This window comes from Theropithecus gelada, chromosome 1 (genome assembly GCF_003255815.1).
Source record: "Theropithecus gelada isolate Dixy chromosome 1, Tgel_1.0, whole genome shotgun sequence".
Lineage (NCBI taxonomy): Eukaryota > Metazoa > Chordata > Mammalia > Primates > Cercopithecidae > Theropithecus > Theropithecus gelada.
The window spans coordinates 69165497-69179890 of NC_037668.1; positions in this window are offsets into that span (position 1 = coordinate 69165497).

Sequence of the window (14394 nt, forward strand, 5' to 3'; positions counted from 1 at the left end):
GTGTTTGCCGCACGGGACTGCATGAAGTAATGATACTGTTGATAGTGATAATAACAGCTAAAGTGTACCAAGTGGCATCTCTGTGATCTGCACTGTGTCAAGAGGTTTGACTCCTGAGGAGGGATCATCCTCCCCATTTTACAGAAGGGAAAATTGAGGCACATCCCAACGTCACACTGCCAGGAAGTAGCAGGGTTGGGATTTCCTCTATGCCAAAGCTCCTCTGACTGGGGCAGACACACGGGCCACCTGACCTTGTCAGAAAGGCACCTACAGACTGTGCTCCCTGCCAAGCCAAATCAGGACTGGGATGAGCAGGCCAGGTTGGGAGGCTGTCCCACGACAGGGGGTCCCAGCGCTGGGGCAGAGTGGGAGCAGAGGGAATTGAAGTCACAGGTTAGATCATGGAGATGCTGAATGCCAAGTTGAAGGGTCTGAACGGGAGTATATGGAAGGTTTGGGGAGAAGGGTTGGCAAACCGATGGCAGGATCCACGCAAGACAGGTGGGACGATGCTGGAGTCCAGCAAAGAAGGAAGGCAAGCAATAAACCTGGAGGCAATTTGTGGATGAGTCTGCATGCGGGAAGAAGCAGAAGGACTGGCCCGAGGGAGGCATCGGCCTCTCCAAGTCTCCCACTTCCTTGGGAAGGGACAGAGAATCTGAGCAGGCCCACTTCTGAGCCCGTCAGAGAGTTGGGCTGGGACACCCCTGGGGGTGTTTGGCTCTGGGATTTTGTTGTGTGTTTACTAACCGCTCTCCTGCCTCTGGCTGCAGGGGTGAGCTTGCGAAAAGTCTAACCTGCAGCTGTCTTGGCCTCGCTGTGTCTGTCTCACCACTGTGTCTGTCTCACCGTTGCTGGAGGAGCCCAGTGGGTTACCTGGCCTCCCCTCCCTCTGCTGGGTCTCAGCTCCCTGCCGCCTGCCCTGCAGGACCTGGGGCCACTTGGACCCCAGTGGAGGCTTGTCCCAGCCTCAGCCTCCGTGCAGCCCCTTCATGCCACATCTGTGTGTTCCCTGCCACCACCCTTCTGTACTGTGCCTCAAAGAGGCCCCAGACTCACCCCACATTTCCACTGATTTTCTTTCCAAGCAAGTTCCCATCTGTTATCCAATTTAATGCTCCTCCAACCTTGTGAGATCATCGGCTGAGCCATAAGCCCCTGAATCCAGGTCCCACAGCTGGTTGCAAAGCTGGAGCAGAGGCAGGGCTCCTCCTGGTTAAGTGCCATATTGGAAAAAGGCCTGAGTGACAGGACCCTGGATTCCAGTTCTGGCTCTGACATCATTCCCTGTGTGACTCTGAATAAGCTCTTGCTCTCCTGTGCAGAAAGGAGTGGGTGGACGAGGTGATACCGTCTTCCCACCTCTGAAAGCCTTGGAAAGATGGAGCCGAATCCTTTATTCAGCAAACATGCCTTGTCGCTTCCAGTGACGCCAGCCTGTGCTGGAACTGGAACCACTGTAGCAGGCCTGCCTTCTGGGTAGGGGTGACCCTAGCGAAAGGCCTAGTCCACACATGAAAGGGCTGGCCACAGTCAAAGGAGCAGCGTACAAAAGGCCTCTGAAGGCCGGGCACAGTGGCTCACACCTGTAATCCCAGCACTTTGGGAGGCCAAGGTGGGCAGATCACAAGGTCAAGAGATCAAGACCATCCTGGCCAACATGGTGAAACCCCATCTCTACTTAAAATATGAACAATTAGCTGAGTGTGGTGGCTGGGCCTGCAATCCCAGCTACTCAGGAGGCTGAGGCAGGAGAATCGCTTGAACCCAGGAGGTGGAGGTTGCAGTGAGCCAAGATCTGCACCACTGCACTCCAGCCTGGGGACACAGCGAGACTCCGTCTCAGAAAAAAAAAAAAACCAAAAGACCTCTGAAAATCATCACAGAGACTGCCAAGCCCCTATCATGGCCTCTTTCTGTCCCCCCCAATTCTCTCACACCCACCCTGTCCCCAACCTCTCTTTCACCCCCACCCCCACCATCACATAAAACCACTCTCCACCCCCAGCCTGGACGTGCTTCTGCTTACATGGTGCCATTACTATTGGCCAGAAACTCACTTAATCCTCCCTACAGCCACCCTATGCCACGGACATTATTATCCTCATTTTACAGACGAGGAACCAAGGCCTAGAGAAGCTAAGTGACTCATTCAGGTGTTCCCAGTAGGAAGTGGCAGTGCGGGGATGTGGTCCCAGAGCGCAGGGTCCCAGTGCCTGAGGTCAAATCTGAACTCTCCTGCTCACCAACTGTGGCCTTGAGTGTGGCCTTGAGCAGAGGCCCTCTCACCCTCTCTCAGTTTTAGCTTCCTTCCTTGTAGAACAGATCTCCCCATTTCTACCTTTGGGGAGGCTGTGAACAGACCTATGTCTGTCACCATCTGTGTGCTCTCAGCAAATCACTCACCCTCTCTGAACTTAGAGGCTTTGTCTAGAAATGGGGAAAGCAGCACCCGCTTCACAGGGTTGGTGTGGGGATTACAAGAGAGTATTGAGAAAGAGCTGGTGCTCAGTAACCCCGAATTTCTCTGAAGCTGCCTAATTGTAAAGCGAATCGGGCCCTGTGGTTGGACAGGCAGGTTGCTTCTGATTATCCACCATATTGTAAATATGGCTGCAGGGAACATCTTTTTGGCTCTCTTGGATTCGTTCCTATGGATAAAGTCCTGGGGATTGATTGCGACCCAGGTCAAAGGTCATGGACACTTACTCAAGTTGGCAGCTTTTTGTTATGAGCAGGATTCCGGAGTCGTATAGTCCTGCGGGTAAATCCCCACTGGCCTATTTCCTAGTCACTAGCCTTGGGCAAGTGACTCCACTTTGCTAAGCCTCCGGTTTCTTATCTGTAATAATATTACCTGTTTTAAGGGATTGTTGCCTGACATGAAGTACTATAAACCCTACCTTTTATTACAGTCCTGACTTGCTCTGATCACCCATCCTTAGTTAATCAATAGGGAAGCCGAGGTCGAGTGAGGGGAGTAGTCTCCTACCAAGGTCACAGTCTGTGTGCAGCTGGTAGCCCAGATCTATCTGGGGCTAGTTGCAGCATCTTCTTTGCAGACCCTGTCAGACTCAAGCCAGGGCTGGAATTGAAATGGTACAGAGGTTATGGTGGCCCAAGGCCTCATCCAGGTAGCAGAGGGAAAGTTCCAAATTGCTCTCCGTGTCCTAACCAATGCCTGGGTGAGCCCCACTGTTTTCTTTCTCACCTCGATGCTTTTGCATCTGTTGTTTCTGCTAGAATGTTCTCCCTGACCAACCCACTTTAAACTGCATGACCTTCTTACCCACTGGACTATGATGGGGCCCTGCCTTCATCTCTGTCTGTTGATTGAATAGAATGAACTTGGGGAATTTCAGAGCTGGTCTGGATCAGTTTCATGTTTTCTAATGGAGAAGTGGACGCCTTGCCCAAGGACGCATGGTCTATCCACGAATCCATTTCTTGTGTGCTTACTAAGTATTTGGGGTGGGTGCAGTGCACAGCCAGGAAGGGTCAAGGTATGGCAGAAGGAACACGTGTCTGGGGATCAAAATACTTCAAGTTTACTCTCTGTCGTTCCTTCGCTGGGACCTCGTGCTTGCTTTGGCTCCTATCTGGGCCTCGGTTCTCCCACCTCTAAAATGGAGGTGATAAGCTCACCCACCTCTTGAGGCTGGTGTGAGTAGGAGTCGGAGATGCTGTGCCAATGTTACACCCAAGTGTCATGTGGCAATGGCCCCAGCTGAGAGGGGGGCTCCCAGGACACAGACAGCAGGGTCAGGCCTGGAGTCAGGCAGGCCTGGGACCAAAGCCCGGATCCTTCACTTATAGCTGTGTGACCTTGACTGAGTCACTTCCCTCCTCTGAGCTCAGTTCCTCCTCTGTGAAGTCATCTCCTCAAAGAGGCCTTCCCTGGCCCACCTCCCGCCCTTCATTTCTTCCATACCTCTGACCACAGCCACAGTTCTCTTGTTTGTTCCTTTTTTTTGTCTGTCTCTTCTCTCCAGAATATGCATTCCAGGAGAGCAGGGATATTTGTTTTGTTCCCCGACGTATCCCCAGGATCTGGCACAGGACTGGCAGGTAATAGGCACTCAATGATATTTGTTGAATGAGTGAATGGATGAATATGTGAATGCATGGGAGTTAGTACTTCCAACCTCCCAAGGGTGTTTAGAGAGGAAGGGCGAGATGCGTAAGGTGCCCGGCCCAACACGTAACAGGCTCGCTCAGTGAGGATGGAACTGCTGTTACCATCCTGAGGCAAAACTTCACAGCTGCCTCCCAGGAAACTGGGCCCAAGGTGCGGGGTGGGAGAGCACAGCAGCTCCCACAGTGTAGCTTCCATTTCCTGGCTGGGGCTGAGCCCTCTAATTGCTCCCATCTCCTTGGCAGCCTCAGCAGCTGTCTAATGAGTTTGCACCCGGCTGGCTCCTGGGCTTGGCCGCACAGCCCAGGCCTGCCTGCCCAACTGCAGGCAGACAAAGGCCCTCTGTCCCTGGGATCTGCTTCCTGCCTGCCCACTGTGTCCCTGACAAACCGAGGTCCCCAGCTGCCAAGCTCTGCTTCTGCAGTGAAGGAGCCCAAGATTCCCATGTGGGCCAGGGGCACAGAGCAGTGAAAAGGGCATTTATCCTGGAGGCTGGAGCCCTGGGTCCACATCCCTGCTCTTCCCCAGCTGAGAGGTGCTAGGGGAGGCCGTGGGATGTCATGCCCAAGAGCCTGACCGACAGGGTTGGAATCACGCCTCCACCACCTCTAGCTGTGTGACCTTGGGCAAGTCCCAGACTATTCTAATCCTCAGTTTCCTCATCCATCAAGCAGGGGTAGATTATAGGAGCTCACGGGTGTACAGCTCTCAGCATAGCTCTTGGCACATGGAAGAGCCACTATAATTATTGGGGACCCCGTTTGATCCAGGGTTCTTGGACTGCTCATCTATCAAATGAGAGTTGCTCAACCTTGGCGCTATTGACATTGGGACTGGATGATTCTGTTGTAGGGGCTGTCCTGTGCATTCTAGGATGTTTAGTAGCATCCCTGGCCTCAGCCGACCCAGTTTCAAGGTTTCTGTTACACTCTGAAATTCCCTGGTTTGCTTTAGAAACCCCAGATTCTTCTCCATGGTCTGAATCATTGCAAAATAACTTGTAAATATTCCTTCCCTGTAAAATAATCTCCCTAGTCTAGGGTCCCCAAATGCCTCCGGCTGCTCACAGTGAGCACTGGACCTGGAGGATGATGACGGTGTCTTCAATGATGCAAGAGCTATAGCAGGACCCAACCCTGAGCATCCTGGAACCTCCCTGAAATGCTCCCCATGACACTTCTTTGGAGCCTCCCATCTTCCTCCTGGAATACACATGGCCACCAACCCGTTGTCTTTGTGCGCCACTCTGCTCTACATCCTGCTGCAGTCCCCATCTCAGACTCTGCCAACAGGACCCCTGTGCCCAGCATTCACTGCTTGTCCCCATCTCCCTAAACATCCTTTCCCACCACCCCATCTCCTGCAGTTGCTGAGCTCTCTTTGCACCTTTCATCCGCTGTGCCTTTGCCAATGCTGTCCCTTCTGCCCGTAGAACCTTCTCTCCACCCCTCTCCTCCCTCCAGGTCTAGCTCTGAGGTTGTCTCTTCCTGAGGTTCTCCCAGATTTCTACATCAGAACAGCTCTGCCTGCCCCGGGCACCGGAGCCAACCCTGAGCTCACCACTCCGCTGGAACACATGTCTGCCCAGCGTGGCATCCAGTTTATTTATGAGGCTGTCTGTCTGCCCCCAGTCTCAGGAGCCCCAGGGCAGGGCCCTGTCTGATTCATTGCCAGGCACAGGGTCTGGCCGGCATCAGGGAGCGTGTGTTGAGCAGTACCGGTGAGAGCTGTCTCTGGGAGGAGGCATCGCGGGGCTGGCTGGCATGGAGCACAGGCCTAGGGCTGCGGGGTGGCGGGGCCAGGCCAATGCCAGTGCTGCTGGAGAAGGCTGAGGGCCCTCCTTCCCAGGCTCCCTCACCATGCCCTCCCTCCTCCTTCCCTCAGTCACTGACTCATTCACTCAGCAACTTCTCTCGCTCATTCATGCATCTGTGTGCTCCTTCACAGACTCATTCACTAACAGGGGAGCTCATCCATTCATTCACTTTTACATTTGTTCATTCATTCATTCATTCATTTCTTCACTTACTCCTCTATTCATCCAACAAACTTTCCTGAGTTCTGATATTACATCCCATCCTGCCCTCTATAGAAGCCCTGGAGACCCAGCGCTAAAGACCTTTTCTTCCAGAGTGGTGGTGATGGGGGGTACAGACGTATAAATGAACAACTGCAGTCAGAGTGAGAGGGACTATGATTGAGGAATACATGATGTGACAGCAGAGGAATCTACACAGGCTTCATGGAGGAGGTGGCATTGCATAGGGCCTTGGAGATTAAGAAGTCCCAAGCAAGGCCTGGAGAGGCTGGGCTCTGAGCTCCGGGATGGGGAGGAGGTGGTTTCTAGAAGACTTAGGGACTGCTTGGCTGGGTGCCTGGGAAGAGAGAGGGAGTGACGAGAGCTGTGTTCAGCCCTCATCCTCCATCCAGAAATACCGAGTGCACAAATACATATTCAGTGCCTGCTGTGTGCCCAAGAGGCTGGGGACACAAGAACAACACGGACAAAGCCCTGCCTTCAAAGAGCTTACATTTGAGTGTGGGGAGGCAGAAAACTGAGATAACTAATAAAGTATGTAATGTCAGATGGTGCTAAGTGCTTAAGAGCCGGAGAGGAGGGGATGGCTTGTTTAAGTAGCTTCTTCGTGGAGGGCCTCCTGACAAGGCAATGCTTATGAGCAATGCAGTGTCTGGTGAGCGTGTGCAAGGAGTTTCCTGCTGGGAATGGCTCCTGCTTGCCAATTCAGTATCATACCAGCAGCCGGCATTGGGCTGAGCAGGGAGCAGCTGTGCAAGCCACGTCAGTCCTGGCTGTGTTTTCCTCCGGGTCTCTGCTCAGTCCACTGGGCTGAGTCTTCATCTCCGAACCCTCATGCTCAGCACAGGGCCCGGCCTGTCCTGGCCCCTGAGGACCAGGAAGCAACACAGGGGTCGAGATGGGACTGTAGCCCCTGAGCAGTTGCTGCCCATCCAGGCAGGTGTCAGGGTTGGATGGGGAGGCTCAGGGGGTCCAGAGGGTTCTGGGTGCCCTGGGGGATGGGGCATCTTGTGGTAGGAGTCCAGCCCTTCACCGGGGAGGGGGACCATGGGGGAAACAGGGTAAAATAGTCAGCCCTGCTTTTCAGGCCTGGCCTTCCAGACCCATCCCTGCTCCCAGAGAGAGCAGAAGGGGCAGCCCTGAGGGCCCCCATTCTAGTCTCTCTGACAGCGGATGTTCTGGAAGTGGGGCCTTTGAAGTACCCTCTGAGGATCACACTGAGGCTTTTTCTGCTCCTGGAACCAGTGGCTCTGGAGAGGGACAGAGTCCAGGGACCAAGCCTGGAACTAGGCCTGGGGAGGAAAGGGAGCTCGGCAGGGGTGAGCAGGTCCTGTGGAGTCCCTCTCTCCCTAGCCCTTAATGTCTTTCTTCCTCCCTGTCCCCAGCTCTGAGCCCAGCTTCTCCAGCTCTTCCCTGTGCGTGTGGGTCTGCCCTGGGCTTTCTCTTGGTTAGTGGCTGAGGCTCCTTCCACCCACTCTGGGGCTCCTGGGCTCACCTAGCCTGGGGGACTGTCAGAGACAGTCCTGCCTGCACTGCTTAGGACTAATCTGAGAATAGAATCCTGAAGCCATGGCCTTAGCGAGAGATGGGGACCCTGGGGCACAGCAGAATGCACAGGGGCTCTGGGGTCTGGGGTGTGACCTCTGGTCCCCAGTGCCTGCAGACCCCTCCAGAGATGCTAAGGGGCCTCAGCTCTGACCAAGGAGAGCACAGGGCACTGGAGGGGGTAGCACCTCTCCTGCAGGAGGAGTGTGAGCAGAGGTTGGAAATTTGTGAGGACACTCAGACTTCAGATGGGTGGGGTGCCTTCTGCCCCAGACTCCGGGACGGGAGAGGAGGAGGATCCAGGCCTTGGTCCCTAGAGCCACAGCTCTGCCTTAGCCCCCAGGAAACAACACTGAAGTCCTACAAATCCCCATGTGGCAAAGCTTTTGTTGAGGCTTTCCTGTGGCAGAGAACATTTACTCTTCTGGACCAGCTAGGATCAGGCCATTGTAAATTGTTGCAAATCTATGTCTACATTTTAAAGAAGTATTGTTGCTTCTTGAGTCATTTCTTTGTCTTGTAGCTAGACTTCCTGCAGAGCAAACGCTAAGGAACTCAGGATGTCTTGGATTACTTTTTAATCCTTAGGATTTTAAATTACAAATGTAATTAAAACTTACACTAAACATTCAAACATTTCAGTCATACACAACCTAGAAGGGGAAATCTCTACCCCTGCTCCCCCACAAATTCTCTTCCCCAGAGATGACCACTGTTAACAGCTTAGAAGTTTCCCCAGATTTCTGTCTGAATATTAGTGTTATGTGGATAATTGCTCTGACATAGCAATGCACATTTCCTCCCATAGTTCTTGTATGAGATTTTCCTCCTGTTCAGCCAGAAGCATCCATTTGCTTCAGAGAGGATTAAAATAGATAGACAGTGATAGAAAGAGGACTAAAGAACAAGGCTTAGTTAAAAATAGGATTCAAAAGAGAATCTCGAAGTCCATATGAGACAAAAGTCTTGAAAGCTGGCTTTGTTGATTAACATTTTGTTTAGGACGCTTTGGCTGCAGGCAACAGTAAGTACAACACAAACTTGATAAACAATGAGATACCTTGACTCAGGTCCCCAGACTCCAGAGACAGACTGGGCTTCAGAGCTGGCTTCATCCAGTGACGCTGGCCCATCTCTCTAAAGTTCCCTTGGTGTACCTTGCTCTGTCTAATGGCTTAATCTGTGGGATGGCATCCCTCAGAATTACCACGTGGCTGCACAATACAATGATTCTGAGGAAGGGGGAGCATGTCTGTTCTTAAGAGCAAGAAAACGCTTTCCCCCAGGCTCCCAGCAACTCTCCCCTTGCATCATGGCTAGGGTCACATGCTCATTCCTGGGGCCAAGAGTGTGCCCTGCATTAGGGCTTAGGCCTGAGTTTCTGGACCAATCACCATGGCAGATGGGGTGGGATTTCATGGCACCAGTTAGAGCTACCCTGGAACTGAAGTTGGGGTCAGCTTTCCCTGAAGCTCATTGGTGATGTGAGGATGGGCTGGATTCCAGATTAAAAACTGGGGCATATTCAAGAAGAAGGAGAGGGAAATCAAAGAAGGTAGAGAATCAACGTCATCTACTGTAAGAGAGAGAAAACAGATTTCTCTGTTCCCAAAGCTTCCCTGTAGATATTCACAGCAAATCTTGGAGGACAGGACTTGGAATTTTACCCTAAGCCACAGGTAGAGAGAATTTAGGATGTGATGTAAGAGAAGTCCCTACCAGCTCAAGAGGAAGTAGGGAGTCCTTCCACTTCTCAGAGGAGCCACCAAGGAGTTGGAAAAACAGATACAGATGAGGTAAAAGTGATGTAAAGCAGCTGCCTGAAGACCCAGTGCCCCATCCTTGCCTCTGAGCCCCAGTTAGGGGAGGGATTGTGGGAAGATAGCCCAGATGGAGGCTTCTGCCCATTTCTACAACTTAGAACTCCGTAGGGTGCTGTCTGGAAGGATGCTTGGCCCATGCCCACAAGAGACTAGAAAGGGCAGCGTGGGGTGTGTAGCCATTTCCTGAGGGCTGCCGTGATGAATGACCAAGCCTTGGTGGTCTGAGACCCAGGCGTCGGCAGGGCTGTGCTCTCTTCGAAGGCTCTGGAGGACAGTCTGTTCCCTGCCTCTTCCAGCTCCCCTGGCTGTCCTGCGGCTGCATCATGACTCCAGTCTCTGCTGCCATCTTCGCATAGCCTTCTCCTCTATCTCTGAGTCGTCACCTCCTCTGTGCCAAGTCTCCCTCTGACTTTCTCTTCTAAGGGCACTTTTCATTGGATTTAGGACTCACTTGGATACTCCAAAATGAGTTCCTCTTGAGAGCCTTCATTACATGGGCAGAGATCCTTTTTCCAAATCACATTCACCAGTTCTGGGAGTTAGGATGTGAACATATCTTTTTGTGGCCAACATTCAACCTCCTGTGGGGTATTTAGGCAGAGAGAAGACCACAGATAGTGCCCCTAGACTAGCTTGTCTCCTGTGTGGTGTGGGAGGGATACCCCGAGGTCCAGTGTCTTGACAATGGGAGGACACAGAAGGCCACTGAGAGCTCTGGTGGGCTGCTTGTCTGTCAGGACTCTGGCGGGCGCACAATGACCCTGAAGTCCCAGCCAGATCACAAAGGATTTGCCCTTGTGGATCCTGATCAGGCCAGCTGTGCTGGAGCTCTCACTAGTCAGAACAGACCCCAGGTTCCACTTGCTGCACTGGTAACAGCAGCTAGGACAGCAACCAACAGGATGAGATGCTCCAACAGGAGGGTGACTTGAGGCCTGGAGGCCCTTGCCCTGATGCCATGAGGACACTGAAGTTTCCAGCTTACAGACCCCATCTTAGGAGCGGGACTCCTTGTGAGGGGGAAGCAGCTGTGATGGGAACTGAAGTTTACATCAACTGAATTCCGCAAAGAGAATGAGTTATCTTTCATAGATTAGTTATTTAAAAAAATTTTTTTTGAGACTGGGTTTTGCTCTAGCACCCAGGCTGAAGTGCAGTGGTGTGACCTCGGCTCACTACAGCCTCAAGCTCCCGGGCTCAAGCGATCCTCCAGCCTCAGGCCCCTGAGTAGCTGGGACTATGGATCCAATGCATGCCACTATGCCTGGCTAAACTGCTTTTTTTTTTTTTTTTTTCAGATGGAGTCTCGCTCTGTCGCTAGGCTGGAGTGCAGTGGCGTGGATCTCGGCTCACTGCAACCTCTGCTTCCTGGTTCAAGCAATTCTTCTGCTTCAGCCTCCCAAGTAGCTGGGACTACAGGCATGCGCCACCACATCTAGCTAATTTTTGTGTTTTTAGTAGAGACGGGGTTTCACCATGTTGGTCAGGATGGTCTCTATCTCTTGACCTCGTGATCCGCCTGCCTTGGCCTTACAGAGTGCTGGGATTACAGACAATAGCCACCATGCCCAGCCTTGTTTTTGCATATTTTGTAGAGACAGGCCTTGCTGTGTTGCCCAGGTTCGTCTTGGAGCTCCACTCCAAGGTGGAGCTCAAGCAATCTACCTGCCTCAGCCTCCCAAAGTGCTGGGATTGCAAATGTGAGCCATGGTGCCCAGCCTTCATGGGTAGGTTATTTTATTTTCCTTTTCTTCCAAATATACAAATAGTAAGTCTTCTGCAAATAATAGGGCCTCCAGGTTTTACTTGCAAAAAGAGGCCCATGCTATACACATCATTCTGCAAACTGAATACACTTCATACATTACAGATATATTTCTATGACAGCATATTGCTACTTTATTTTTTAAAATCCACGTACTATAATTTGTTTAACCAGACCCTTATTATTGTTATTTTTTTAGAAGTGGGGTCTCACTCTCTTGCCCAGGCTGGAGTGCAGTGGCACAATCATAGTTTACTGCAGCCTAGGACTCCTGGACTCAAGCAATCCTTCCACCTCAGCCTTCTGCATAGCTAGGACTACCGGTGTGCACCTCCATGCTCAACTAATTAAAATAAGCTTTTTTTTTTTTATTCATAGAGACGGGGTCTCACTATGTTGCCCAGGTAGTCTCCAACTCCTGGGCTTAAGCTATCCTTCTGCCTCATCTTCCCAAAGTGCTGAGATTACAGGCATGAGCTGTCACATCTAGCCAACCAAACCTTTATTTGATGAACATTCAGGTTATTTGTTGAATTTAATTGAATTAACAAGTGAATCAGTTAAACAATGTACAACAATGCCTATTTATGCTGAGGTTGCAAAAATGAAATATTTCTTTCCCTCTCTTCTAAATCTATATATCTCTGACTCCACATTTCAGCAAGTGAAAAAGTAATTAAATGACCCCAGAATTGTTGGACAGAAAAATGCATCACAGCCCTCTCCACCTTCCAAAACACTCCAGAAAGTGAGGTTGAGGGTAGCTTGCCAAGACTTGGCCCTTCTGGTGTGAGTGACATTCTGGACTCTTGAACATAAACTGCTGGCAGCGTTAGCTCGCTTTGCATTAGCCAATTGTCACTTCTCAAAGAAGGGCAGCAGGATGTGGATCTTTGCCTCATTACAACATTCCAGTTGCAGTGGCCCTTTTAAAAGGAATTCCCTGCAATCTTGTATATCTCTGGGATATGAAGGTGCAGACAGGGCTTGGCTGTGTTCTCACCTACTGTTTCAATCAGCACCCTTTAGACTGCAAGTGACAGAAACTCTGATCAAACATAAACAGAGCAGGATATACACTGGCTTATGTAAACAAGAAGTCCAAGGACTTTCAGTCATGGCTGCATCTGGGTATTTAATTGATGTCATTACAACTCTTTCTTTCCATCTCTCATTTGTGCCTGCCTGTTTTTGACTTTTTTTTTTTTTTTCTGGGCAGATTTTCTTCTTGTAATGTACGATGTCCACCAGCTGCTACAAACTCATCCTTACAGCTCACAATCTCAAGAGAAAAATTTCTAGAGGGCACTAGAAAAAGTCCCAGGGAAGACTCCTATTGGCCTGGCTTGGGCCATGTGTTTATCCTTGAGCCAATAACTGTGCCCAGGGGATGGGTGCTCCAATGGCCAGGCATGGCTCCCCTGCCTGGCTGTGTGGGAAGGCTGCTGCACTGAGCCACATACATGAACAGAGTAGGATTTTTGTTTGTTTGTTTGTTTTCGTTTTTGTTTTTTTAGGCAGGGTCTCACTCTGTCACCCATGCTGGAGTGCAGTGGTGGGATCACAGCTCACTGCAGCCTCAATCTCCAGGGCTCAGGGGATCCTTCTGCCTCAACCTCCCAAGTAGCTGGGACCACAGGCCTGTACCACCATGCCCAGCTATTTTATTTTTTATTTGTAGAGATGGGGGTATCCCTGTGTTGCCCAGGCTGGTCTCGAGCTCCTGGATTCAAGTAATCCTTCTGCCTTGGCCTTCCAAAGTGTTGGGATTACAGGCATGAGCCACCACAACTGGCCCAGAGCAGGATTAATGGGGGAGGGAGACATGGCTTGTCAAAGAAACCAGGTGACCACTGTGCCCATCCTCCATCAGGTTCCATTAGGACCACACCTCTGTTTATGGAGAAGATGCTTGTTGTTTGGATATAGAGTTGGGTATGGCTTGGCTCCAAACCCAAAGCTATCCAGAGTAGTTGGACCCTGCTCAGACCTGTCTTAAGTTCCCACTTCCCAATCTCCCTCAGGCCAAAACAGTGGTGGTAGTGGGGGTGAAGGTGGCCCCTCCAAGCCCACACTCCTGAGTCCAGCTGTTCCTCCACCCTCAGCCTTCCCTGTGCAGCCTCTGCAGATAGCACCAACAGAGGTAACTTCCTAACCTGCTAGAAGACCCCAGAGGAGAAGCACAGTCTGAATTCAGGAGGCTGAGGTTGGACACCAAGTGGCTGCTTTTTGGTGTTTTAGGATACCCTCTACCTTGGCTCAGTCCTTTATACAAGCCCAACCCTTGAGGTCAGCCCCTGACCCCCCTGACATCTAGGCTGTGGTCTGGCCTCTGAGGGAGACAGGAGCATCTGCCACCATTCGCCCTCGGGCCTGGGCAGGGGCCTAGTTTGGGTCATCTGCTGGGGAGATATCTGTGTCTCCTGGGTGCAGAAGACCTTCTTGGACTTGGGGGTGCTTGCTGTATCAGGAGCTGAAGTGGGGACAGTCAGAGGCAGGGGAGCAGGAGGGTGTCCCAGGAAGACAACGTTCTGGGATGGTCTTAGGTATAGGCCAGCTTGGGCTTCTGAGCAGCTAGGTACATAGATGGGGAACCCTCTCCAGAGCCTATCAAGAGACCCCCTCCCCATCTGATCTTCACGATGGGGCTCTGCTGACTCCCACCTGATCTCCAATCTTTCCCCTTCCCTACGTAGCTGCAGGCTGGACACAGTGCTTCCTCCATCCGGGCCTTTGTCATGCTCTTCCCCTGCTGCAGTGCTGTCAGCTGCCTGGCCCATCAATATTCACTCTTCAAAGTCTAGCTCCACTGGATAAGCCACTTCATGACAGTCAGAATCTGATGTTGAATAGTGAAGACACCGTAGCACTGTGCTCCTTCCAACTGCCAGGACCTGCAGCGCTGGGCCCGAGGGTGTCTGGGGAGGCTGTACTGTGGCAAGGGCCTAGGAGTTAACACCTCTCTCCCCAGACCATGCACAGATACCTTGAAACTGACCTCAATCCATGAGCAACAGGAACTGGTGCATGATAATCCAGCTCCCATAATCATGGGTCGGAGAGCTCTAAGGTGTGTGGTTTGCAG